Source organism: Monodelphis domestica, chromosome X (genome assembly GCF_027887165.1).
Source record: "Monodelphis domestica isolate mMonDom1 chromosome X, mMonDom1.pri, whole genome shotgun sequence".
Taxonomy (NCBI): Eukaryota; Metazoa; Chordata; class Mammalia; order Didelphimorphia; family Didelphidae; genus Monodelphis; species Monodelphis domestica.
Window position 1 is genome coordinate 85,101,901 of NC_077235.1, and position 27,536 is coordinate 85,129,436.

The following is a 27,536-nucleotide window of genomic DNA, read 5'->3' on the forward strand; positions in this document are numbered from 1 at the left end:
GAAAGACGGATTGAAAGCCAGACGGGAGGATGAACAGACAGACAGATGGACAGACAGACAGACAGACAGACAGACAGACAGACAGAACGGCGGACGGAAGGACAGACAGACCGACGGACAGACAGACGGATTGAAAGCCAGACAGAACGACGAACAGACAGACAGACGGACAGACAGACAGACAGACAGAAGTAAAGAGGGCCACAGAGACGAAAAGAGACAGATGGAAAAAGGTAGGAGAGATAGAGTGAAAGAGAGAGATAGAAAAAGGAGAGATATAAGAAAAGAGAAACAGAGAAAAAGAGAAAGAGAGTCAATAAGAGAAATAGAGATTGAAACAAGAGAGGCAGCTAAAGAGAGAGCAACAGAGACAGAAAAAGAAAGAGGAAGAGAAAAAGGGAGGGAGACACAAACAGAGCGACAGATTGAGAGGGAGAGAGAGAGGCAGATAGACAGACAGACAGTGAGACAGACAGACAGAAATAGATGAAACAGAGTGAGAAAGAGATAGAAAGGGAGAGGCATACATAGAGAGAGAAAGAGATAAGGAAAAAGAGACCAAAATGTGGATGAAATAGACAATGTAAAAGGCAGAGAGCAGAAAAAAGAGTCAAAAGAAAGAAGAGGTATGTAGAATGTGAGATACTGAAAAACAGAGGAGAGAAAGAATGAAAGAGGTTAGAAATAGGAAGGAACAGAGAGACAGAGAGAGTGAGGTAGAGAGAAAGAGGGGGAATGGGAGATACAAAGAGAGAGGTAGATTGAGGAACACAGACAAAGGAAAAGGGAGGCAGAGAGAGTGACACACACAAAGATTGAGAAAGAAAAACAGGGAGTGAAAGAGAGAAAGAGAAAGAATTTAGACACAGAGAGAGGAGAAAAAACAAAAAATGTAGAGAGAGAAAGAGAGAGTGACAAAGCCAGGGAAGGGCCACAGAGAAGGGTAGAGACACAAGAGACTAGGGATATCTGGGGGCCTGGGGTGGAGGTAAAGAAATGAGGAAAGAGTGATGAAAACAGAAACAGTGAGAGGAAGAGGGAAAGAGAGAAAGAAAGACTTAGAAAACAGTGATACAAAGAACATCAGAGAGTGAGAGAAAAGAGTAGAGAGAGAATAAGGGAGAGGGAGTAAGAAACAGAGAGAGAGAAACAGAGACAGACAGACAGACAAACAGACAGACTGATGGAAGGATGGGCAAACGTAGAGAAGGACAGAAAGACAGACAGACAGAAATAAAGAGGATCACAGAAAGGGACAGAGACAGAGATAAAAGGAGAGAGAGAGAGAGACAGAGAGAGACAGAGAGAGACAGAGAGAGACAGAGACAGAGAGAGACAGAGACAGAGACAGAGAGAGACAGAGAGACAGAGAGAGAGACAGAGAGACAGAGAGAGATAGAGACAGAGAGACAGAGACAGAAAAAGCAGAGATATAAAGAAAGAGAGACAGAGTAAGAGAGCCAGAAAGTAAAATAGAGATGGAGACAACAGATGTAGAAAAAAGAAAGCAATGGAGACAGAAAAACAGAGAGGAAAAAGTAAAAGGAGGGAGACAGAAAGAGAGCCATAGAGATTGAATGAGAGAGGCAGAAAGGGAGATAATTTCAGAGACACAGGAAGGGAGGGAGTTAGGGAGAGACACAAAAACAGAGAGAGACTGACCGACAGACAGACAGATAGACAGACAGACAGAACGACGGACGGAAGGACACACAGACCGACAGACAGACAGACGGATTGAAAGCCAGACGGGAGGACGAACAGACAGACGGACAGACAGACAGACAGACAGACAGACAGAACGACGGACGGAAGGACAGACAGACCGACAGACAGAAAGACGGATTGAAAGCCAGACGGGAGGACGAACAGACAGACAGATGGACAGACAGACAGACAGACAGAACGACGGTCAGAAGGACAGACGGACCGACGGACAGACAGACGGATTGAAAGCCAGACAGAATGACGAACAGAGAGACAGGCGGACAGACAGACAGACAGACAGACAGACAGACAGACAGAAGTAAAGAGGGCCACAGAGACGGAAAGAGACAGATGGAAAAAGGTAGAAGAGTTAGAGTGAAAGAGAGAGATAGAAAAAGGAGAGATATAAGAAAAGAGAAACAGAGAAAAAGAGAGAGTCAATAAGAGAAATAGAGATTGAAACAAGAGAGGCAGCTAAAGAGAGAGCAACAGAGACAGAAAAAGAAAGAGGAAGAGAAAAAGGGAGGGAGACACAAACAGAGCGACAGATTGAGAGGGAGAGAGAGAGGCAGATAGACAGACAGACAGTGAGACAGACAGACAGAAATAGATGAAACAGAGTGAGAAAGAGATAGAAAGGGAGAGGCATAAATAGAGAGAGAAAGAGATAAGGAAAAAGAGACCAAAATGTGGATGAAATAGACAATGTAAAAGGCAGAGAGCAGAAAAAAGAGTCAAAAGAAAGAAGAGGTATGTAGAATGTGAGATACTGAAAAACAGAGGAGAGAAAGAATGAAAGAGGTTAGAAATAGGAAGGAACAGAGAGACAGAGAGAGTGAGGTAGAGAGAAAGAGGGGGAATGGGAGATACAAAGAGAGAGGTAGATTGAGGAAAACAGACAAAGGAAAAGGGAGGCAGAGAGAGTGACACACACAAAGATTGAGAAAGAAAAACAGGGAGTGAAAGAGAGAAAGAGAAAGAATTTAGACACAGAGAGAGGAGAAAAAACAAAAATGTACAGAGAGAAAGGGAGAGTGACAAAGCCAGGTTAAGGCCACAGAGAAGGGTAGAGACACAAGAGACTAGGGATATCTGGGGGCCTGGGGTGGAGGTAAAGAAATGAGGAAAGAAGGATGAAAACAGAAACAGTGAGAGGAAGGGGGAAAGAGAGATAGAGAAACACTTAGAAAACAGGGATACAAAGAGAGCATCAGAGAGTGAAAGAAAGGAGTAGGGAGAGAATGAGGGAGAGGCAGAGAGAGACAAAGAGGGAGAAAGAGAGACAGACAGACAGACACACAGACAGACGGACAGACAGACAGACAAACAGACAGATGGACAGAAAGACAGAGAGACAGAAATAAGGAGGGTCCCAGAGAAGGAAAGAGACCGAGAGAAAAGCTTTGAGAGAGATAGGCAGAAAGTGAGAGACAGAGAGGGAATGAGAGAGAGAGAAAGAGACAGACAGACAGACAGACAGACAGACAGACAGACAGAAAAAGGAGAGCGATAAGAGAGACAGAGAAAGAAATAGTCAGAAAGAAAACTAGGGATCGGGACAACAGAGTCAGATAATAAGAAAGCAATGGAGACAAAAAGCAGAGAGGAATAGATAAAAGGAGGGAGACAGAAAGAGAGCAATAGAGATTGAAAGAGAGGCAGATAGAGAGATAATTTCAGACAAAGGAAGGGAGGGAGTTAGAGAGAGACACAGACAGAGAGACAGACAGACAGACAAGACAGACAGACAGACGGACAGACCGACAGAAAGACGGACGGAGAGACAGACAGAGACAGAGACAGAGACAGACAGACGGACGGTAAGGTGGACAGACAGATGGACGGAGAGACATACTGATTAAAGGTCAGATGGATGGACAGACAAACAGACAGAAATAAAGAGGGCCATAGAGAAGGAAAGAGACAGAGAGAAAAGGGTTGAAAGAGATAGAAAGAAAGAGAGAGAGACAGAAAAAGGAGAGATAGAAGAAAAGAGAGACAGAGAAAGAAATAGACAGAGAGAGTCGGTAAGAGAAATAGGTATTGAGACAAGAGAGGCAGATAAAAAGAAAGCAAGAGAGACAGGAAAAGATAGAGAAGAGATAAAGGGAGGGAGACACATACATAGCCATAGAGATTCAAAGAGAGAGGCAGAGAGATATAATTTCAGAGACACAGGAAGGGAGGGAGTTAGGGAGAGACACAAACAGAGAGAGAGATAGAGACAGACAGACAGACAGTGAGACAGACAGACAGAGAGAGGGGGGGCAGACAGACAGACAAAAATAGATGAAACAGAGTGAGAAAGAGAGAGAAAGGGAGAGATATAAGTAGAGAGAGAGAGAGAAAGAGATAAAGAAAAAGAGACCAAGACGTGGATGAAACAGAAAATGAAAAAGGCAGAGAGCAGAAAAAAGAGTCAAAAGAAAGAAGAGGTATGTAGAATGTGAGATACTGAAAAACAGAGGAGAGAAAGAATGAAAGAGGTTAGAAATAGGAAGGAACAGAGAGACAGAGAGACAGAGAGAGAAAGAATTTAGACACAGAGCGAGGAGAAAAAACAAAAATGTATAGAGAGAAAGAGAGAGTGACAAAGCCAGGGAAAGGCCACAGAGAAGGGTAGAGACACAAGAGACTAGGGATATCTGGGGGCCTGGGGTGGAGGTACAGAAATGAGGAAAGAAGGATGAAAACAGAAACAGTGAGAGGAAGAGGGAAAGAGAGATAGAGAAACACTTAGAAAACAGGGATACAAAGAGAGCATCAGAGAGTGAGAGAAAGGAGTAGGGAGAGAATAAGGGAGAGGGAGAGAGAGGCAGAGAGGGAGAAAGAGATACAGACAGACAGATACACAGACAGAAGGACAGACAGAAAGATAAACAGAAGGATGGACAGAAAGACAGAGAGACAGAAATAAGGAGGGCCCCAGAGAAGGAAAGAGACAGGGAGAAAAGGTTTGAGAGACTAGCTAGGAAGAGAGAGACAGAGACAGAAAAAGGAGAGCGATAAGAGAGACAGAGAAAGAAATAGTCAGGAAAAAAACTAGAGATCGAGACAACAGAGTCAGATAAAAAGAAAGCAATGGAGACAAAAAAACAGAGAGGAATAGATAAAAGGAGGGAGACAGAAAGAGAGCAATAGAAATTGAAAGAGAGGCAGATAGAGAGATAATTTCAGACAAAGGAAGGGAGAGAGTTAGAGAGAGACACAGACAGAGAGACAGACAGACAAGACAGACAGAAAGACGGACAGATGGACAGACAGAGGGATGGAGAGACAGACAGACGGACAGACAGATGGACGGACAGGTGGACAGACAGACAGACATACTGACAAACTGTCAGACGGATGGACAGACTGACAGACAGAAATAAAGAGGGCCACAGAGAAGGAATGAGACAGAGAGAAAAGGGTTGAAAGAGATAGAAAGAAAGAGAGAGAGACAGAAAAGTGATAGATAGAAGAAAAGAGAGACAGAGAAAGAAATAGAGAGAGTCGGTAAGAGAAATAGGGATTGAGACAAGAGAGGCAGATTAAAAGAAAGCAAAGGAGACAAAAAAAGAGATAGGAAGAAATAAAGGGACGGAGACACAAACAGAGGGTAGAGATTCAAAGAGAGAGGCAGAGAGAGAGAGATAATTTCAGAGATACAGGAAGGGAGAGAGTTAGGGAGAGACACAAACAGAGAGACAGACAGATAGACAGACACCCAGACAGAGAGAAAGAGAGAGACAGAAACAAGCAGAGAGAGAGACAGAAACAGACAGAGGGACGGACAAAGGGATGGACGGACAGACAGACCTAAATGAAGATGGCCATAGAGAAGGAAAGAGACTGACAGAAAAGGTTTGGAAGAGATAGAGAAAAAGAGAGAGAGACAAAAAAGGAGAGATATAAGAAAGGAGAGGCAGAGAAAAAAGTTACAGAGAGAGTCAGAAAGAGAAATTGTGATTGAGACAAGAGAGGCAGATGAAGAGAAAGCAAGAGACAGAAAAAGATAGAGAAGAGGTAAAGGGAGGGAGACACATACATAGCCATAGAGATTCAAAGAGAGATGCAGAGAGAGAGAGATATAATTTCAGAGACACAGGAAGGGAGGGAGTTAGGGAGAGACACAAACAGAGAGAGAGAGAGACAGACGGGGGTGGGGGGCAGACATACAGACAGAATTAGATGAAACAGAGTGAGAAAGAGAGAGAAAGGGAGAGACATAAGTAGAGAGAGAGAAAGAGATAAAGAAAAAGAGACCAAAATGTGGATGAAATAGACAATGTAAAAGGCAGAGAGCAGAAAAAAGAGTAAAACGAAAGAAGAGGTATGTAGAATGTGAGATACTGAAAAACAGAGGAGAGAAAGAATGAAAGAGGTTAGAAATAGGAAGGAACAGAGAAACCGAGAGAGTGAGGTAGAGAGAAAGAGGGGGAATGGGAGATACAAAGAGAGAGGTAGATTGAGGAACACAGACAAAGGAAAAGGGAGGCAGAGAGAGTGACACACACAAAGATTGAGAAAGAAAAACAGGGAGTGAAAGAGAGAAAGAGAAAGAATTTAGACACAGAGAGAGGAGAAAAAACAAAAATGTATAGAGAGAAAGAGAGAGTGACAAAGCCAGGGAAAGGCCACAGAGAAGGGTAGAGACACAAGAGTCTAGGGATATTGCTGGGGACCTGGGGTGGAGGTAAAGAAATGAGGAAAGAAGGATGAAAACAGAAACAGTGAGAGGAAGAGGGAAAGAGAGAAAGAAAGACTTAGGAAACAGTGATACAAAGAGAGCATCAGAGAGTTAGAAAAAGAAGTAGGGACAGAATAAGGGAGAGGGAGAGGGAGACAGAGACAGAGAGAGAAACAGAGACAGACAGACAGACTGACGGACGGAAGTACAGAAAGAAAGAGAGACAGAAATAAAGAGGATCACAGAGAAGGAAAGAGTCAGAGAGAAAAGGGTTGAAATAGACAGAAAGAAAGAGAGAAAGACAGAAAAAGGAGAGATATAAGAAAAGAGAGACAAAGAAATAGAGTCAGAAAGAAAAATAGAGATCGAGACAACAAAGGTATATAAAAAGAAAGCAATGGAGACAGAAAAACAGAGGAATAGATAAAAGGATGGAGACAAAGAGAAGGATAGAGATTGAAAGAGAGAAGCAGAGAGAGAGATAATATCAGAGCCACAGGATGGGAGGGAATTAGAGATAGGCAAAGACAGAGACAGACAGACAGACAGACAGACGGACAGACCGACGGATGAACGGACGGACAGACCGACAGGCAGGCAGACTGACAGACGGACAGATGGACAAACAGATGGATGAAGAGACAGACACAAACAGACACGGACAGACAGACGTAAGGACAGACAAAAGGTTGGAGAGACATACTGACAAACGGACAGACAGATGGATGGACAGACTGACACAGAAATAAAGAGGGCCACAGAGAAGGAAAGAGATAGAGGGAAAAAAGGAGAAAGAGATAGAGAGAAATAGAGAGATAGAAAAAAGAGAGATATAAGAACAGAGAAACAGAGAGAGTCAGAAAGAGGAATAGAGATTGAAACAAGAGACTCAGATAAAGAGAAATCAACAGAGACAGAAAAGGAAAGAGGAAGACATAAAGGGAGGGAGATACAAACAGAGTGACAGTGATTGAAAGAGAGAGAGAGAAAGAGAGAGACAGAGACAGAGACAGAGACAGAAACAGAAACAGAAAATTCCAGAGACACAGCAAGGCATAGAGTAAGGGAGAGACTCAAAGACAGAGAGAGAGAGAGAGAGAGAGAGAGAGAGAGAGAGAGAGAGAGAGAGAGAGAGAGTCAGACAGACAGAAATAAAGATGGCCACAGAGAAGGAAAGAGAATGAGAGAAAAGGGTGGAAAGAGAGAGGCAGAAAAAGGAGAGATCAAAGAAAAGAAAGACAAAGAAAAAAGAGACAGAGAGAGTCAGAAAGAGAAATAGGAATTGAGACAAGAGAGGCAGATAAAAAGAAAGCAATGGAGACAGAAAAAGAGAGAGGAAGAGATAAAGGGACAGAGACACAAACAGAGGGATAGAGATTCAAAGAGAGAGAGAGAGACAGACAGACAGATAGACAGAGACAGGAAAAGCAGATATATAAAAAAAGAGAGACAGGGAAAGTGAGTCAGAAAGTAAAATAGAGATTGAGACAACAGAGGCAGATAAAATAAAGCAATGGAGACAGAAAAACAGAGAGGAATAGATAAAAGGAGGGAGACAGAAAGAGAGCCATAGAGATTGAAAGAGAGAGGCAGAAAGAGAGATAATTTCAGAGACACAGGAAATGAGGGAGTTTGAGAGAGGCACAAAGACAGAGAGAGACAGACCGACAGACAGACAGACGGACGGACAGACCGACTGACAGACAGATGGATGGAAAGACAGACGGAAGGACGAACAGACAGTCAGAGAGACATACCGACAGAAGGACAGACAGACAGACAGACAGACAGACATAAATACGGCCACAGAGACAGAAAGAGACAGAGGGGAAAAGGGAGAAGAGATAGAGAGAAAGAGAGAGATAGAAAAAGGAGAGATATAAGAAAACAGAGAAAGAGAAAGAAATAGAGAGTTAGAAAAAGAAATGAAGATTGAAACAAGAGAGGCAGATAAAAAGAAAGCAACAGAGACAGAAAAAGAAAGAGGAAGACATAAAGGGAGGGAGACACAAACAGAGTGACAGAGATTGAGAGAGAGAGAGAGAGACTGACAGAGACAGAGAGAAAGAGAGAGACAGAGACAGAAACAGACAGACAGACAGACAGATGGACAAACTGTTGGATAGACAGAAATAAAGATGGCCACAGAGAAGGAAAGGGACTGAAAGAAAAGGGTGGAAAGAAATAGAGAGAAAGAGAAAGAGACAGGAAAAGGAGAGATAGAAGAAAAGAGAGAAAGAAAAAAAGAGACAGTCAGAAAGAGAAATAGGTATTGAGACAAGAGAGGCAGATAAACAGAAAGCAATGGAGACAGAAAAAGAGAGAGAAGAGATAAAAGGAGGGAGACACATACATAGTAATAGAGATTCAAAGAGAGAGTCAGAGAGAGAGATAATGTCAGAGACACAGGAAGGGAGGGAGTTAGGGAGAGACACAAACAGAGAGACAGACAGACACACAGACACAGAGAGAGAGGGTGGGAGGGAGAAGCAGACAGACAGACAGAAATAGATGAAACAGAGTGAGAAAGAGATAGAAAAGGATAGAGATAGGTAGAGAGAGAGAAAGATATAAAGAAAAAGAGACAGAGACATGAATGAAACAGAAAATGAAAAAGTCAGAGAGCAGAAAATAGAGTAAAAAGAACGAAGAGGTATGTACAATGTGAGATACTGAAAAACAGAGGAGAGAAAGAATGAAAGAGGTTAGAAATAGGAAGGAACAGAGAGACAGAGAGAGTGAGGTAGAGAGAAAGGGAGGGAAAGAGGGGGAATGAGATACAAAGAGAGAGGTAGCCGGAATAACACAGACAAAGAAAAGGGAGGCAGAGAGTGACACACAAAGATTGAGAAAGAAAAACAGGGAGTGAATGAGCAAAAGAGAAAGAGTTTAGACACATAGAGAGGAGAAAAAAACAAAAATGAGTAGAGAGAAAGAGAGAGTGACAAAGTCAGGGAAAGGCCACAGAGAAGGGTAGAGACACAAGAGACTAGGGATATTGCTGGGGACCTGGGGTGGAGGTAAAGAAATTAGGAAAGAGGGATGAAAACAGAAACAGTGAGAGAGAGAGGGAAAGAGAGAAAGAAAGACTTAGAAAACAGTGATACAAAGAGAGCATCAGAGAGTGAGAGAAAGGAGTAGGGAGAGAATAAGGGAGAGGGAGAAAGAGACATAGAGAGAGAAACAGAGACAGACAGACAGACAAACGGACGGACTGGCGGACTGAAAAACGGACAGACAGAAATAAAGAGGGTCACAGAGAAGGAAGGAGACGGAGGGAGAAGGGTTGAAAGAGATAGGGAGAAAGAGAGACAGAAAAAGTAGAGATATAAGAAAAGAGAGGGAGAAAGAAATCGAGTTAGAAAGAGAAATAGAGATTGAAACAAGAGAGGCAGATAAAAAGAAAGTAACAGAGACAGAAAAAGAAAGAGGAAGAGATAAAGGGAGGGATACTCAAACAGAGCAACAGAGATTGAAAGAGAGAGACAGTCAGACAGACAGACAGACAGACAGATGGACAAACAAACGGACAGACAGATGGATAGACAGACAAAAATAAAGATGGCCAGAGAGATGGAAAGAGACTGAGAGAAAAGGGTTGAAAGAGATATAGAGGAAGAGAGGGAGACAGGAAAAGGAGAGATATAAGAAAAGAGAGACAGAGAAAAAAGTTACAGAGAGAGTCAGAAAGAGAAATAAGAATTGAGAGAAGAGAAGCAGATAAAAAGAAAGCAACAGAGACAGAAAAAGAAAGAGGAAGAGATAAAGGGAGGAAGACACAAACAAAGGGATAGAGATTCGAAGAGAGAGGCAGAGAGAGAGATAATTTCAGAGACACAGGAAGGGAGGGAGTTAGGGAGAGACACAAACAACAGAGGGGGGGGAAGGAGAGGCAGACAGACAGACAGAAATAGATGAAACAGGGTGAGAAAGAGATAGAAAGGGAGAGAGATAAGTAGAGAGAGAGAACCGAGTCGTGGATGAAACAGAAAATGAAAAAGGCAGAGAGCAGAAAAAAAGAGTAAAAAGAAAAAAGAGGTATGTAGAATGTGAGATACTTTAAATCAGAGGAGAGAAAGAAAGAAAGAGGTTAGAAGTATGAAGGAACAGAGAGACAGAGACAGGGAGAATGAGGTAGTTAAAAAGGGAAGGAAAGAGGGGGAATGAGAGATACAAACAGAAACGTAGCCTGAGGGACACAGACAAAGGAAAGGGAGGCACAGAGAGTGACATACACAAAGATTGAGTAAGAAAAACAGGGAATGAAGGCGAGAAAGAGGTTAGACACAGAGAGGAGAAAAAACAAAATTGCATAGAGAGAAAGAAAGTGACAAAGTCAGGGAAAGGCCACAGAGAATGGTAGAGATACAAGGGACTAGGTATATCGCTGGGGACCTGGGGTGGGGCAAGGAAATTAGAAAGGAGGGATGAAAACAAAAAGAGTGAGAGAAGGAGGGAAAGAAAGAGAAACACTTAAAGAATAGTGATACAAAGAGAGAAACAGAGAGTCAGAGAAAGGTGTAGAGAGGGAATAAGGGAGACAGAGAGAAAGAAAGAGACAGACAGACAGACAGACAGACAGACAGACAGACAGATGCACAAAATGATGGACGGACTGACAAGCAGATAGAGAGAAATAAAGTGGGCCACTGAGAAGGAAAGCGACAGAGAGAAAAGGGTTGAAAGAGATAAAGAGAAAGAGAGAGAGAGACAGAAAAAGGAGAGATAGAAGAAAAGAGAGACAGAGGAAAAAAGAGAGTAAGAAAGATAAATAGGGATTGACACAAGAGAGGCAGATAAAAAGAAAGCAAAGGAGAAAGAAAAAGAGAGAAGAAGAGATAAAGGGACGGAGACACAAACAGAAGGATGGAGATTCAAAGAGAGAGGCAGAGAGATAAGATAATTTCAGAGATACAGGAAGGGAAGGAGTTAGGGGGAGAGAGAGAGAGAGAGAGAGAGAGAGAGAGAGAGAGAGAGAGAGAGAGAGAGAGAGAGAGAGGCAGAGAGAGAGAGAGAGAGAGACAGAGGCAGAGAGAGACAGAGAGACAGAGAGAGAGAGACAAAGACAGAGAGAGACAGAGAGAGACAGAGACAGAGATACAGAGACAGGGACAGAGACAGAGACAGACAGAGACAGAAACAGAGAGATGGACAAAAGGTCGGACGGACAAATAGACAGAAATTAAGATGTACACAGAGAAGGAAAGAGACTGAGAGAAAAGGGTGGAAAGAAATAGAGAGAAAGAGAGAGGGAGACAGAAAAAGGAGAGATAGAAGAAAAGAGAGACAGAGAAAAAAAGACAGAGTCAGAAAGAGAAATAGGGATTGAGACAAGAGAGACAGATAAAAGGAAAGCAATGGAGACAGAAAAAGAGAGAGAAGAGATAAAGAGAGGGAGACACATACATAGCGATAGAGATTCAAAGAGAGTCAGACAGAGAGAGATATAATTTCAGAGACACAGGAAGGGAGTAAGTTAGGAAGAGACACAAAGAGAGAGAGACAGAGAGGCAGAGAGAGAAAGAGAGAGGCAGACAGACAGAAATAAATGAAACAGAGTGAGAAAGAGATAGAAAGGGAGAGAGATAAGTAGAGAGAGATAAAGAGATAAAGAAAAAGAGACGGAGACGTGGATGAAACAGAAAATGAAAAAGGCAGAGAGCAGAAACAAGACTAAAAAGAAAGAAGAGGTATGTAGAATGTGAGATACTGAAAAACAGAAGTGAGAAAGAGTGAAAGAGGTTAGAAGTAGGAAGGAACAGAGACAGAGAGAGTGATGTAGAGAAAAAAGGAGGGAAAGAGGGGGGAATGAGAGATACAAAGGGAGAGGTAGCCTGAGTGACACAGACAAAGGAAAAGGGAGGAAGAGAGAGTGACATACACAAAGATTGAGAAAGAAAAACAGGGAATGAAAGAGAGAAAGAGAAAGAATTTAGACACAGAGAGAGGTGAAAAAACAAAAATGCATAGAGAGAGTGACAAAGTCAGGGAAAGGCCACAGAGAAGGGTAGAGACACAAGGGACTAGGGATATTGCTGGGGACCTGGGGTGGGTCAAGGAAATTAGAGAAGAGGGATAAAAACAAAAAGAGTGAGAGGAGGGAAAGAAAGAAAAACACTTAGAGTATAGTGATACAAAGAGAGAAACAGAGAGTCAGAGAAAGGTGTAGAGAGGGAATAAGGGAGACAGAGAGAAAAAGAGAGAGAGAGCCAGACAGACAGACACACCACACAGACAGACAGATACACAAAATGAAGGATGGACTGACAAGCATATAGAGAGAAATAAAAAGGGCCACTGAGAAGGAAAGCGACAGAGAGGAAAGGGTTGAAACAGATAGAGAGAAAGAGAGACAGACAAAAAAGGAGAGATATAAGAAAAGAGAGAAAGAGAAAGAAATAGAGAGAGTTAGAAAAAGACATGATGATTGAAACAAGAGAGGCAGATAAAAAGAAAGCAACAGAGACAGAAAAAGAAAGAGGAAGAGATAAAGGGAGGGAGACACAGAGTGAAAGAGATTGAAAGAGAGAGGCAGAGAGAGAAAGAGAGACAGACAGACTGACGGGCAGATGGACAAACCGACGGACGGACAGATGGACAGTCATACAGAAATAAAGATGGCCACAGAGAAGGAAAAAGACTGAGAGAAAAGGGTGGAAAGAAATAGAGAGAAAAAGAGAGAGACAGAAAAATGAGAGATACAAGAAAAGAGAGAGACAAAAAAGAGACAGAGAGAGTCAGAAAGAGAAATAGGGATTGAGACAAGAGAAGCAGATAAAAAGAAAGCAACAGAGGCAGAAAAAGAAAGAGGAAAAGATAAAGGGAGGAAGACACAAACAAAGGGATAGAGATTCAAAGAGAGAGGCAGAGAGAGAGAGAGAGAGATTTTCAAAAACACAACAAGGGAGGGTGTTAGGGAGAGTCACAAAGACAGACAGAGACAGAGACAGACCGACAGACAGGCAGACAGACCGAAATGAAGATGGCCACAGAGAAGGAAAGAGACTTAGAGAAAAGGGTTGAAAGAGATAGAGAGAAAGAGAGACAGAAAAGGAGAGATATAAGATAAGAGAGACAGAGAAAAAAGATACAGAGAGAGTCAGAAAGAGAAATAGGGATTGAGAGAAGAGAGGCAGATAATAAGAAAGCAATGGAGACAGAAAAAGAGAGAGAAGAGATAAAGGGAAGGGACACAAGCAGAGAGATAGAAATTCAAAGAGAAAGGGCGAGAGAGATAATTTCAGAGACACAGCAAGGGAGAGAGTTAGGGAGAGACATAAAGAGGGGGGGGTGGCAAACAGAAATAGATGAAACAGAGTGAAGAAAAGATAGAACGGGTTAAAGATAAGTAGAGGGAGAGAAAGAGATAAAGAAAAAGAGACCATGACATGGATGAAACAGAAAATGAAAAAGGCAGAGAGCAGAAAAAAGAGTAAAAAGAAAGGAGAGGGGGGCAGCAAGGTAGCTCAGTGGATTGAGAGCCAGGACTAGAGATGTGAGGTCCTAGGTTCAAATCTGGTCTCTGACACTTCCCAGCTGTGTGACCCTGGGCAAGTCACTTGACCCCCATTTCCTAGCCCTTACCACCCTTCTGCCTTGGAGCCAATACACAGTATTGACTCCAAGACGGATGGTAAGGGTTTAAAAAAAAAAAGAAAGGAGAGGTATGTAGAATGTGAGATACTGAAAAACAGAGGAGAGAATGAATGAAAGAGGGTAGAAAGAGAAAGGAACAGAGAGACAGAGACAAAGAGAGTGAGGTAGAGAAAGAGGAGGAATGAGAGATACAAAGAGATAGGTAGCCTGAGGGACACAGACAAGGGATAAGGGAGGCAGAGAGAGTGACACACACAAAGATTGAGAAAGAAAAACAGTGAGTGAAAGAGAGAAAGAGAAAGAGAGACACAGAGAGAGGAGAAAAAACAAAAATGCATACAGTGAAAGAGAGAATGACAAAGCCAGGGAAAGGCCACAGAGAAGGGTAGAGACACAAGAGACTTGGGATATCTGGGGGCCTGAGGTGGAGGTAAAGAAATGAGGAAAGAGGGATGAAAACAGAAACAGTGAGAGGAAGAGGGAAAGAAAGAAAGAGAAACACTTAGTGAATAGTGATACAAAGAGAGAATCAGAGAGTGAGCGAAAGGAGTAGAGAGGGAATAAGGGAGACAGAGAGAGAGACAGACACACAGACAGATGGACAGACAGACAGAGAATCGGACAGATGGACAGATTGACAAGCAGACAGCAGTAAAGTGGGCCACAGAGAAGGAAAGAGACAAGGAGAAAAGGTTGAAAGAGATAGAGAGAAAGAATGAGACAGAAATAGGAGAGATATAAGAAAAGAGAGACAGAGAAGAAATAGACAGAGAGAGTTTGAAAGAGAAATAGAGATTGAAACAAGGGAGGCAGCTAAAAAGAAAGCAACAGAGACAGAAAAATAAAGAGGAAGAGATAAAAGGAAGGAGACACAAACAGAGTGATAGAAATTGAGAGAGAGAGGGAGAAAGAGATAGAGAGACAGAGAGACAGAGAGACAGAGAGACAGAGAGACAGACAGAGAGAGAGACAGAGACAGAGAGAGAGAGAGAATTCCAGAGACACAGCAAGGGAGGGAATTAGGGAGAGACTCAAGACAGACAGACAGACAGATGGATGGACGGATAGACGGACAGACAGACAGAAATAAAGAAGGCCACAGAGAAGGAAAGAGACTGAGAGAAATGGGTTGAGATAGAGAGAAAGAGACAGAAAAGGGAGAGATATAAGAAAAGAGGGACAGGGAAAAAAACAGACAGAGAGAGTCAGAAAGAGAAATAAGGATTGAGACAAGAGAAGCAGATAAAAAGAAAGCAACAGATACAGAAAAAGAGAGAGGGAAAGATAAAGGGAGGGAGACAGAAACAGAGCGATAGAGATTCAAAGAGAGAGTGAGAGAGATAATTTCAGAGACACAGCAAGGGAGAGAGTTATGGAGAGACATAAAGACAGACACAGAGAGAGAGACAGAGAGAGAGACAGAGACAGAGAGAGACAGACAGGCGTACAGACAGACAGATGGACACACGGGTGGATGGACAGACAGACAGAAATAAAAATGCCACAGAGAAGGAAAGAGACAGAGAGAAAAGGGGAGAAAGAGATAGAGAGAAAGAGAGAGAGAGTCAGAAAGAGAAATAGATTGATAGGGAGAGACACAAAGACAGACTGAGAGAAAGAGAGAGAGAGTGAGAGAGAGAGAGACAGGCAGACAGACAGACAGAAATATGATGAAGCACAGAGTGAGAAAGAGATAGAAAGGGATAGGGATAGGTAGTGAGAGAGAAAGAGACAAATAGAAATGCAGAGAGGAGAAAAAAAGTCAAAATAGAGAAGAGGTATATAGAAGGTTTGATACTGAAAAACAGAGGAGGGAATGAATGAAAGAGGTTAGAAATAAGAAGGAACAGAGAGACAGAGAGTGAGATAGAGAAAAAGGAAGAGAAACAGGGAGAATGAGAGATACAAAGAGAGAGGTAGGCTGAGGGACACAGGCAAAGGAAAAGGGAGACAGAGAGAGTAACACACAAAGATTGAGAGAGAAAAATGGTGAGTGAAAGAGAGAAACAGTGAGAGGAGAAAAAACAAAAATGCATAGAGAGAAAGAGAGGATGACAACGTCAGGTAAAGGCCACAGAGATTGGTAGAGACAATGGACTAGGGATATCGCTGGGGACCTAGGGTGGGGCAAAGAAATGAGGAAAGAGGGATGAAAACAGAAACAGTGAGAGGAAGAGGGAAAGAGAGAAAGAGAAACACTTAGAGAACAGTGATACAAAGAGAGCATCAGAGAGTGAGAGAAAGGAGTAGGGAGGTAATGAGGGAGGGAAAGAGAGAGACAGAGACAGACAGACAGACAGAAAGACAGACAGACGGACAGATTGATGGATGGATAGACAGAAAGACAGACAGACGGACAGATTGATGGATGGACAGACAGAAATATAGACGGTCACAGAGAAGGGTAGAGACAGAGAGAAAAGGAGAGAAAGAGAGAGAGAGAAAAAGGAGAGATATAAGAAAAGAGAGATAGAGAAAGAACGAGACAAAGAGTCATGAAGAGAAAGAGATTGAGACAAGAGAGGCAGATAAAAAGAAAGCAAGGGAGACAGAAAAACAGAGAGGAATAGATAAAAGGAGGGAGACACAAAGAGAACGATAGAGATTGAAAGAGAGAGGCAGAGAGAAAGAGATAATTTCAGAGACACAGGAAGGGAGGGAGTTAGGGAGATACACAAAGACAGACAGACAGAGACAGACAGACAGATGGACGGACGAAGAGACAGACATACAGAAATACAGAGGGCCACAGAGAAGGAAAGAGACAGGGGGGAAAAGGGAGAAAGAGATAGAGAGAATGAGAGAGACAGAAAAGGACAGATAAAAGAAGTTAGAGACAGAGAAAGAAAGAGAGTCAGAAGGAGAAATAGAGATTGAGACAAGCGAGGCAGATAAAAATAAAGCAAGGGAGACAGAAAAAGAGAGAGGAAAAGGTAAAGGGAGAGAGACACAAAGAGAGTGATAGAGATAGAGAGATATAATTTCAGAGACATAGCAAGGGAGAGAGTTAGGGAGAGAGACAGACAGACAGACAGACAGAGATAGACAGAAATAAAGAGGGCCACAGAGAAGGAAAGAGAGAGAGAGAACGAGAAAAGAGAGACAGTCTGAGAAAAAAAGAGACCAAAAGAACAAAAGAGAAAAAGAGAGTGAGATAAGAGGGACCAATAAAGAGGAAAAGAAAAATTGTAAAGGGAAAAATAAAAGATGGAAGTAGAAAAAGAGAAAGACATGGATAGATATAGGACAGAGAGAAACCGAGACAGAGATAGAGAGAAAGAGACAGACAGAGAGCAATGAGATAAAGAGAGAGACAGAAAAATCGAGAAGGGAAGCTACATAGAGACAGAAGGAGAAAGACAAAGAATAGAGATAGAGAAAGAGAGAGACACAGAGATAGAGTCAGAGACATAGACAGAGAGATGAGAGATCAATAGACAGAAACATGGAGTGACAGAGAGAGGGGGAGAGAGAGAGAGAGAGAGAGAGAGAGAGAGAGAGAGAGGAGAGAGAGAGAGAGAGAGAGAGAGAGAGAGAGAGAGAGAGAGAGAGAGAGAAATATATAGAGGGGGCCATAGAGAAGGAAAGACATACAGAGAGAGATACAGAGGAAAGGCGAGAAAGAGATAGAGAGAAAGAGGGTGAGACAGAAAAAGAAGAGATATAACAAAAGAGAAAGATTAAGAAGACAGATAGACAGAAAGAGAAATAGAGATTGAGACAAGAGAAGCAGATAAAAAGAAAGCAACAAAGACAGAAAAAGAGAGAGGAAGAGATAAAGGGAGGAAGACACAAAGAGAGGGATTTTGAGATTGAAGGAGAGAAGCAGAGAAAGAGATATAATGACAGAGACACAGTGAGGGTGGGAGTTAGGGAGAGACACAAAGACACAGTGAGAGAGAGACAGAGAGAGATGGAGATAGAGAGAGTGAAATAGATGAAACAGAGTGAGATGGAGAAAGAAAGGGATAGAGAGATAGGGAGAGAGTAAGAGACAAACAAAAAGAGAGACAGAAACATGGGTGAAACATAGAATGAGAAAGGCAGAGAGCAGAAAAAAGAGTCAAAAAAGAGAAGAGGAATGTAGAACGTGAGATACTGAGAAACAGAGGAGAGATCGAATGAAAGAGGTTAGAAGTAGGAAGGAACAGAGAGACAGAGACAGAGAGAGTGAGGTAGAGAAAAAGGGAGAGAAAGAGGGGGAATGAGAGATACAAAGAGAGAGGTAGCCTGAGGGACACAGACAAAGGAAAAGGGAGGCAGAGAGAGTGACACACACAAAGACTGAGAAAGAAAAACAGGGAGTGAGAGAAAGAGAAAGAGGTTAGACACAGAGAGAGGAGAAAAAACAAAAAGGGATAGATAGAAAGAGAGTGTGACAAAGTCAGGGAAAGGCCACAGAGATGGGTAGACACAAGGGATTAGGGATATCACTGGGGACCAGGGGTGGGGGCAAAGAAATGAGGAAAGAGGGATAAAAACGGAAACAGTGAGAGGAAGAGGGAAAGAGAGAAATAGAAACACTTAGAGAACAGTGATACAAAGAGAGCATCAGAGAGAGAGAAAGGAGTATGAAGGGAATAAGGGAGAGGGAGAAGGGGAGAGAGAGAGTGAGAGACAGACAGACAGATGGATGGATGGATGGATGGACAGACAGACAGACTGACAGACAGAAATAAAGAGGGCCACAGAGAAGGAAAGAGTCAGAGAGAAAGGGGAGAAAGAGACACAGAGAAACAGAGACAGAATAAGGAGAGCTATAAGAAAAGAGCGACAGAGAAAGAAAGAGACAGAGAGAGTCTGAAAGAGAAATAGAGATTGAGACAAGAGAGGCAGATAAAAAGAAAGCAACGGAGACAGAAAAAGAGAGGAAGAGATAAAGGGATGGAGACACAAAGAGAGTGATAGAGATTGAAAGAGAGAGGCAGAGAGAGGTAATTTCAGAGACACAGCAAGGGAGGGAGTTAGGGAGAGACACAAAGAAAGAGAGGCAGGGAGACAGAGACAGAAAGACAGACAGAAATAGATGAAACATAGAGTGAGAAAGGGAGAAAAAGGAATAGAGATAGATAGCAAGAGAGAGTACACAAAGAAAAAGAGAGACAGAGACGTGGATGAAACAGACAATGAGAAAGGCAGAGAGCAGGGAAAAAAGGTCAAAAAGAGAGAAGAGGAATGTAGAAGGTGAGATACCGAGAAACAGAGGAGAGAATGAATGAAAGAGGTTTGAAATAGGAAGGAACAGTGAGACAGAGAAACAGAGACAGAGAGATGAGATAGGAAAAAGTGAGAGAAAGTAGGAGAATCAGCGATACAGAGAGAGAAGTAGACAGAGGGACACAGACAAAGAAAAAGATGCAGAGAGAGTGACACACACAAAGATTGAAGAGAAAAAGAGACAGTTGTAGAGAGAAAGAGGGTATACACAGATAGAGGAGAAATAAAACAAAAAGGGATAGATAGAAAGAGAGAGTGACAAAGTCAGGGAAAGGCCACAGAGATGGGTAGAGACACAAGAGTCTAGGGATATCGCTTGGGACCTGGGTTGAGGGCAAAGAAATGAGGAAAGAAGGATAAAAGCAGAAAGAGTAAGAGAAAGATGGACAGAGAGAAACAGAAAAACTTAGAGAGCAGTGACATATAGAGAACATAAGAGATAGAGAAAAAGTGGGAGGGAGGGAACGAGAGAGAGAGAGAGAGAGAGAGAGAGAGAGAGAGAGAGAGAGAGAGAGAGAGAGAGAGAGAGAGAGAGAGAGAGTGAGAGAGAGAGAGAGAGATACTAATAGAGACAGAGACTCAAAGAGAGGAGAGAAGAGACAGAGAAATAGAGACAAAGACAAGTATCAAAGAAATAATGAGAAAGGCAAAAAACAGAGAGAGTTAGAAAGGGACAGGAGGTAGGGAGAGACAAAGTGTAAAATCAGAGAAAGAGAAAAAGAGAAGAGAAAGAAAAATAGAAAATGAAGCAGAGAAAATGGTAGGGGAGAGAGAGTCTGTAACAGAGATATTGAAAAGGAGGATGACAGTGAGAGATGGAGAGAAAGAGAGAGATACAGAGAGAATCAAAGAAGGAAAGACATAGAGAGCCTGAAGGCGAAAGACCAAGAAAAGAGGAAGATCAAGATAGAGAAAAACAGTGACAGAGAGAGAGTTGAGAGAGATGAATAGAAAGAGAGACAGAGAGAAATGAGAGAGGGCCTCAGAGAAGGAATGAGACAAAGAGTGAGACACAGAGTAAGGGGGAGGAAAAGTAAAAAAGTGAGAGGGAAAGAGGTAGAAACTGAGAAAGAGTGAGACACAGAGAAAAGAGACAGAGGGAGCAAAAGAGAAAATGAGAGTGAGACAAGAGGGACAAATAAAGAGAAAAAGAAAAAGATGGAAAGAGAAAAAGAAAAAGATGGAAATAGAAAAGTGAAAGAGAGATAGATACAGAAGAGAGACTGAGACAGAGATAGAAAGAGAATGACAGATGAGAGAAAGAGAGACAGAGAAAAATAGAGAAGGGAAGCTACAGAGAGACAGAAGGGGAAAGACTAAGAAAAGAGATAGAGAATGATACAGCAAGAAAGAGAGAGACACAGAGATAGAGTTAGAGAAATAGACAGAGATGAGAGATCAATACACAGAAACATGGAGAGAGAGACAGACAGACAGACAGTCAAACAGACAGAAATAAATAGAGGGCCACAGAGGAGGAAAGAGACACAGAGAAAAGGGGAGACAGAAATATGGATGAAACAGAGTGAGAAAGGCAGAGAGCAGGAAAAGAGTCTCAGAGAGACTCAGAGAGAGCCCGGAGAGAAAGGAGAGAAGAGATAGAGAAATAGAGACAAAGACAGGTGTCAATTAAATAATGAGAAAGGCAAAGAAACAGAGAGAGTTTGAAAGAGACAGGAGGTAGGGAGAGAGAGGAAGAGGAAAGAATGAGAAAAATAGAAGAGCAAGCAAGATAGAAATTCAAGCAGAGAAAGAGGTAGGGTAGAGAGAGCCTGTAACAGAGATAGGGAAAAGGAGAACAACAGTGAGAGATGGAGAGAAAGAGATACAGAGAAAAACAAAGAAGGAAAGAAACAGAGAGAAAAAGGAGAAAGACCAAGAAAAGAGAAAGAGAAAGGTCTAGAAAAACAGAGACAGAGAGACAGAGAGAGAGAGGTGAGAGTGATGAATAAAGAGAAATAGAGAGAAAGACGGAGAGACAGATAGAATTAAGGAGAGAGAGCCACAGAGAAGGAAAGAGACAAAGAGAGAGACACAGAAACACGGGGAGAAAGAGATAAAAAAGTGAGAAGGAAAGAGGGAGAGACAGAGAAAGAGAGAGACAGAAAAAAGAGAGACAGTCTGAGAAAAAAGAGAGAGAGACAAAAAGGGAAAAGGAGAGTAAGACCAGAGGGACAAATAAAGAGAAAAGGAAAAAGATGGAAAGAGAAAAACAGAAAGACAGAGATGAACACCGGAGAGAGAGAGACTGAGACAGAGATAGAGAGAAGGAGGATGACAGAGAGAGATGAGAGAAAGAGAGAGAGACTGAGAAAAACAGAGAAGGGAAGCTACAGAGACAAGACGGAAGGGGAAATACAAAGAAAAGAGATAGAGAAAGATACAGAGAGAAAGAGAGACACAGAGATAGAGTCAGAGAGATTGACAGAGATAGATGAGAGATCAATAGAGAATCATGGAGAGAGAGAAATAAAGAGAGAGGGCCACAGAGAAGGAAAGAGATAAAGAGAGAGACCCAGAGTAAGAGGGAGGAAAAGATAAAAATGTGAGAGGGAAAGAGGTAGACACAGAGAAAAGAGAGACAGTCTGAGAAAAAAGAGACAGAGAGAGCAAAAGAGAAAATGAGAGTGAGTCAAGAGGGACAAATAAAGAAAAAAAGAAAAAGATGGAAACAGAAAAAGAGAAAGAGATAGACACAGGAGAGATTGAGACTGAAAAAGAGATAGAGAGAAAAACAATGACAGATGAGAGAAAGAGAGAGAGACAGAGAAAAACAGAGAAGGGAAGCTACAGAGAGGCAGAAGGGGAAAGACAAAGTAAAAGAGATAGAGAAAGATACAGAGAGAAAGAATGAAACACAGAGATAGAGTCAGAGAGATCGACAGAGATAGATGAGAGATCAATAGACAGAAACATGGAGAGAGAGAGAAATAGAGAGGGCCACAGAGAAGGAAAGAGACACAGAGTGAAATAGAGAGGAAAGGGAAGAAAGACAGAAAGACAGAAAAAAGAGACATAACAAAAGAGCAATAGAGAAAGAAAGGACAGACAGAAAGAAATAGAGATTGAGACAAGAGAGACAGATAAAGGGAAAGCAACAGAGACAGAAAAAGAGAGAGGCAGGAATAAAGGGAGAGAGACACAAAGAGAGCTATAGAGTTTGAAAGAGAGAGGCAGAGAAAGAGAGATATAATGACAGAGACACAGCGAGGGAGGGAGTTAGGGAGAGAAACAAGGACAGAGAGAGAGAGAGAGAGAGAGAGAGAGAGAGAGAGAGAGAGAGAGAGAGAGAGAGAGAGAGAGAGAGAGATGAAAGTGTGGGAGAAAGGCAGACAACAGAAAAAAGAGCAAGCTCATATATTCTCTGACCTGAAAAACAAAGAAACCAAAACACCTCTCATTTGATACTTCTACCTCTGCTGTCTGTCGTCTGTACCTCTTCTGACCTTTGTAGTAGATTCCTTGAAAAGGTGATGTATGATAAGTGTCTCCAATTTTTCTGTTAAACTCTTTCTTAATCCTTTACAATTTGGCTTTCAAACTTATCACTCTGCCAAAACTGTTCCCTCCAAGTTTACTGATATTTTAGTTGCTAATGACAATGTGCTTTTCTTCATATTTCTTCTCTTTGAGCTCTCTGCAGACTTTGAAAATGGGAGATTACTCTCTCCCCCTTGATATTCTTTTTTTCTAGGTTTCTATTGCCCTCTCCTAGTTTTTTCTTTTTCCTATTTGGCTCCTCCTTCTCTGCCTCCTTCACTATATTCTCCTCCACATTATTACCTTTAAGTGTAGGTGTCCATTAGCATTCTAATCTGAGCCCTCTTCTCTTCTCCCTCAATAATATTTCACTCCGTGATCTCCACAACTCTCCTTGCCTCCAGCCCTTAAAAACTCAGTGTCTCAAACTGCATGTTCAAGAGACATATTAAACTTCACACATCCAAAACAGATTGTTATATTTCTCCATAATTCCCTCTATACAACCTTCCTTTTACTGTATAAAGGATCGTATTCCTTCCAGTCCCTCGGGCTCACAACTTGGGAATCGGGCTGAATTCCTCACTCTTTCTACCTTCCCATATCCAAGTTGTTGCCAATAACTTTTTGCAACATCTCTTTAGAATGCTCTCTTCTCTGCTCTGACACTGTCACTCTTCTAGTGCAAGTCCTTATCACTTCATGCCTGGTTTATTTTAATAGCCTGCTTATGTGTCTCCCTGTCTTAAGTTTCTGTCTGTTCCAATTCATTCTCCATTCATCTACTCAAATGATTATTCTAAAGCACAGGTCTTATCTTATTGCCCCTCTCACCACTGTAACACTAGCTAAACTTCAGCGCTCCCTATTGCTTCTAGGGCCAACAGGCTCTAGTGATAACAGGCTCTTGTCTGTTCCATTAAATGAGATTTCATCTCTAAGCTATGCATAATTTCTCTGGCATTCTCCCTAAGCAATTATCAGTGACCAGATGATAGCCTTGCTTATGGCTCAGAATATTGTCCACATGATTGTTGGGAAAATCTGGAAGCTTCTTCCACAGTTCAGAATATTGTTGTGTACTATCCTCATCCACCTCTAAATATCTGTCCTCAAGCACAGGAATGTAGAGAGTGAGATACTGAGAAGCAAAGGAGAGAATGAATGAAAGACGTTAGAAATAGGAAGGGACAGAGAGACAGACAGACAGAGAGTCAGGGACACAGACAGAGAGAGTGAGATAGAGAGAAAGGGAGAAAAACAGAGAGAATCAGAGATACAAAGAGAGAGGAAGACAGAGGGAAACACAAAGAAAAAGAGAGGCAGAGAGTGACACACACAAAGATTGAGAGAGAAAAAAAGACAGTGAAAGAGAGAAAGAGGGGAGGCTCATAGAGAAAGGAGAAAAAACAAAAAGGGATAGAGAGAGACAGAGATAGGCCAGAGAAATGGGTAGAGACACAAGGGACTAGGGATATGGGCTTGGGACCTGGGGTGATGATCAAGAAATGAGGAAAGAGGGAAAGAGAGAAATAGAAACACTTAGAGAGGAGAGTCAGAAAGAGAGAATCTGAAAGAGGGGGTGAAGAAATAAGGGGGAGAGAGAGAGAGAGAGAGAGAGTGACAGAGACCCAAAGAATGAGAGGAGAGGAGACAGAGAAAAAGAGAAGATCTATGTCCTTTCCCGGGTAGGGCCCCAGCTCTCTCAGGACCATAACTGCTACCCTTCTTAGGACTACAACCCCTCCGGAGGTAGGCACCTTGTTCCCTCAAGACTCCATTGGTTGTTCTCTGGCCTGAAAATGTCACCCAGAGCCATGTAAATGGACAAAGAAAGGAGTTGCCAAATGCCCCCCAGCCCTTCTTGCACTTAGTGATTTGTGGCCGGAAGCCCACCCCTGCTCTTGGCCCCCGACTTCAGAACATGGGCTACTAATATCAGATTGGGTGGAAAAGTCTTTGGAGACCAACAAGGTATCACAACAACGAGTGATTTCAATCAGCCGAAATGTAGTTCCTGGATCCTCAGCCTTATACACAATGGTGCAGTGGTTAGAGCACTGGGCTGGGAGTCAACTCAGACACTTACTGTCAGGGTGTCCCGGGCAAGCCAATGAACCCTGTTCCCTCATCTATAGAATGGAGTGAAGAAGGAAATGGCGAAGCCCTCCAATGTCTCTGCAAAGAAAACCTCACACAGGGTCTCAAGGAGTCACCTGCGCTGAGATGACTGAACAACAGTGTAGAGAAACATATATATATATGTGTGTGTGTGTGTGTGTGTGTGTGTGTGTGTCACATAGACATACATACTATAGATCACACATTACATATATACTTTATATAGACATACACTATAGATTCTAGCTAGAATCTCTACATGACACACTCTATATACTGTGTAGACTATCCATTTTGTATATATCAACATATTACACACTACATATGGTATATATACTCCACATGTGTATATCTAGACACGTATGATTCCGTGTGTGTTCCTGGAACCACATAGGAGTGTTGATAAGGAGATGTGTGCATATAGCAGGGATTTGAGATTCAGGCCATGCCCAAGTAGCTTTCAGAGAAAATGGAGAAGCAGCTTCAAGAGAAAGAAAACAGGCAGGATTCTGGGTTTCCATGGAAACAGATCAGTTAGCATGGCAACTTGGTGAAAATAAGTACAAGAAAATGGATGTTCTTGTCTTTGAAAGAAGTTCATGAAATATTTATCAAAAGGTGTGCCCAGGGGAAGTAGCAAAAATGCAGCCTGGAAGAATACAAAAGCAGACAGGAAATGAGGTGACTGCTAGAGGCATTGTAGTAAGGAGTTTTGCTCTTCAAATCTGGCTCCTCTCCCTTGAACTCCAGAATTCCTGCCACTGGACCACGGTGTCCATCTCCCTCAACCTTCGGCCCTCCATTCTGAACGAAGCTACCCCTCTCTTCTTTCAGGCATTGCTCCCCTTCTCAAACATGTAGACTAATCTGTTACCTCAATGACTTCTCCAACTGGCTATTCTTTTCAGCCCTAAATAGGTCTACAGGATCACCTTCATTGAGCCCAAACTAAAAGAGGCCTCTCAGGTCTTCTGGTCCAACCCCCAAATAATCCATGGAAGGCCATTGGATTGGCCATTGACAATGGCTCTGTCTGATAGCACACCAGCAAGGATTCTAAATGGAGGGGGGGAAGGCTGTTGGAGGAGAGACTTCCCCAAATTGAATGGAAGTAAAATATCTTGCTTTCTTCTTGCAGTGTGTCCTTCCAGGAAAGGGACATAATCAATTCCTTTTCAGGCAATGTCTCAAGGCCCTCATCACAATGTGTGAATCCAACCCACTATTCTATGACCTTTTCTTTATCGTTTCCAGAATTTCTCCTACATACTGTGACTTGATAGGTTGCTTGAGGAAAGTCTTCATGAAATTAATTGGAAGTTAAGTGTATTGTATTATTACTCTTGCAGCAAATCTTGGACATAATCAACTGACTAGAAGCACATCTCAGAGACTAGAAAGATGTAAGGGAGCAGCAGACAGTTATATTTTTATCCAATACCTCTCTCTGATGACAGTGGAGTAATGAAGCTTCTGCTGATCCTATCCTGCTGCTTCCTCTGCTGGGGGGAGGAAATGAAAGTCTCCACTGGAGAAAGGTGGGGGAAGAAGGGGCCTGAGATTTGTATTCTTCATCCCTGGGAGCCACACAACTACACCCAGCCTGGGTGAGGTGACAAGTTGCTCAGTGCAGCCCATCCTCACATTATTTTCCACAACTCCCCCACCACTAGAACAATCCCCTGTGTTCTCAGGTCTGGTATGTTCATCCCTACTAGCTGATGGGGGCTAGAGTCAAGTGATGACCTAGTAATTTCCTGAGAAACTAAAGAGGGAGCCTGACACAGGAAACAGTGAAACTTGGCCACCAGACTGTCTAGGAAGGGAAACTTGGGGCAAACAGAAAGTAGCCACTCCCATCTTTTAAATCTCTCTACCACTCATTTGTAAATTCCACTCATTCAATCCGATGTAGTGGAAAGTTCTCTGGTTTTGAATTAGGAGCCAGCAAGCTTGGCTCCCTGCCCAGTTCCTCCCTTTGCTCTCCTTTTCTTCTGTGTCTGGGCTGAATCACTAGCGGCCACTTTTTGCAGTGTTGTGGGGAGGGTGTGGAGGGCCAAGACTCTTGGAATAAAAGGCTGGATGAGCTGCAAGGATTCTAGTTGGATCTGCTCTCTTGACTTGAGACTTCCTGAGGAGAGGGTCAATCTCTGACTGGATCCCAATCCCAGATACCTTTCTCTCCTGGTATTCCTGATCCCAACTCCCTTAAAAGACCAAAGGGGAAGAAGAGAACAGTTCACAAAGAAGATCTGTTACAATCTCGCTTTACCCTGAACTTGGGGACATTTGCTGTGCCAGCCAAGAAGCCAGGGCTCACTACTCTGAACCCCTCAGGGCTCAGACCACCAGACTGTAGTTACCTAACTTTGGGGGAAATCTAGATAGGGACCCTTTTCTCCCTCTTTCCCTCCTGAACCTCAATTTACCCTCCATTCCACCTTGTCCCTTAACCTTGTCTCTCCTGAAATAAACCTGTTGTTAGGACCCAGAACTTCATTGAAAGGCAGCCCAAGCTGAGGGGAGAGAGAAGTGCCCTCTCTCTCCCCAGAAGAAAAGAAAAGAAAAGAAAAGAAAGAAAGAAAGAAGCTTGTTACCTTAGGAGAGCCTGGCAGGTGAGAGTGAAAAGGCAGCCACAGTGAGGGGGCTTAGTCAGAGAGGGCTGAAGGGGGGGTGCTTAACCACAACAACCCCTTCTCCTCCTTTGTCCCTGCCTAAGAGAGAGAGAGGACTCCATTCTCTC

The 27,536-nt window shown here is 42.7% G+C and overlaps 1 long non-coding RNA gene across 5 annotated transcripts in view; it reads left to right on the top strand.

Annotated features, from left to right (window-relative positions):
- The window catches only part of LOC100032737 (uncharacterized), a 245,500-nt gene that overhangs the window by 195,705 nt on the left and 22,259 nt on the right, over positions 1–27,536 (top strand). The gene's annotated exons all lie outside the window — the stretch shown is intronic.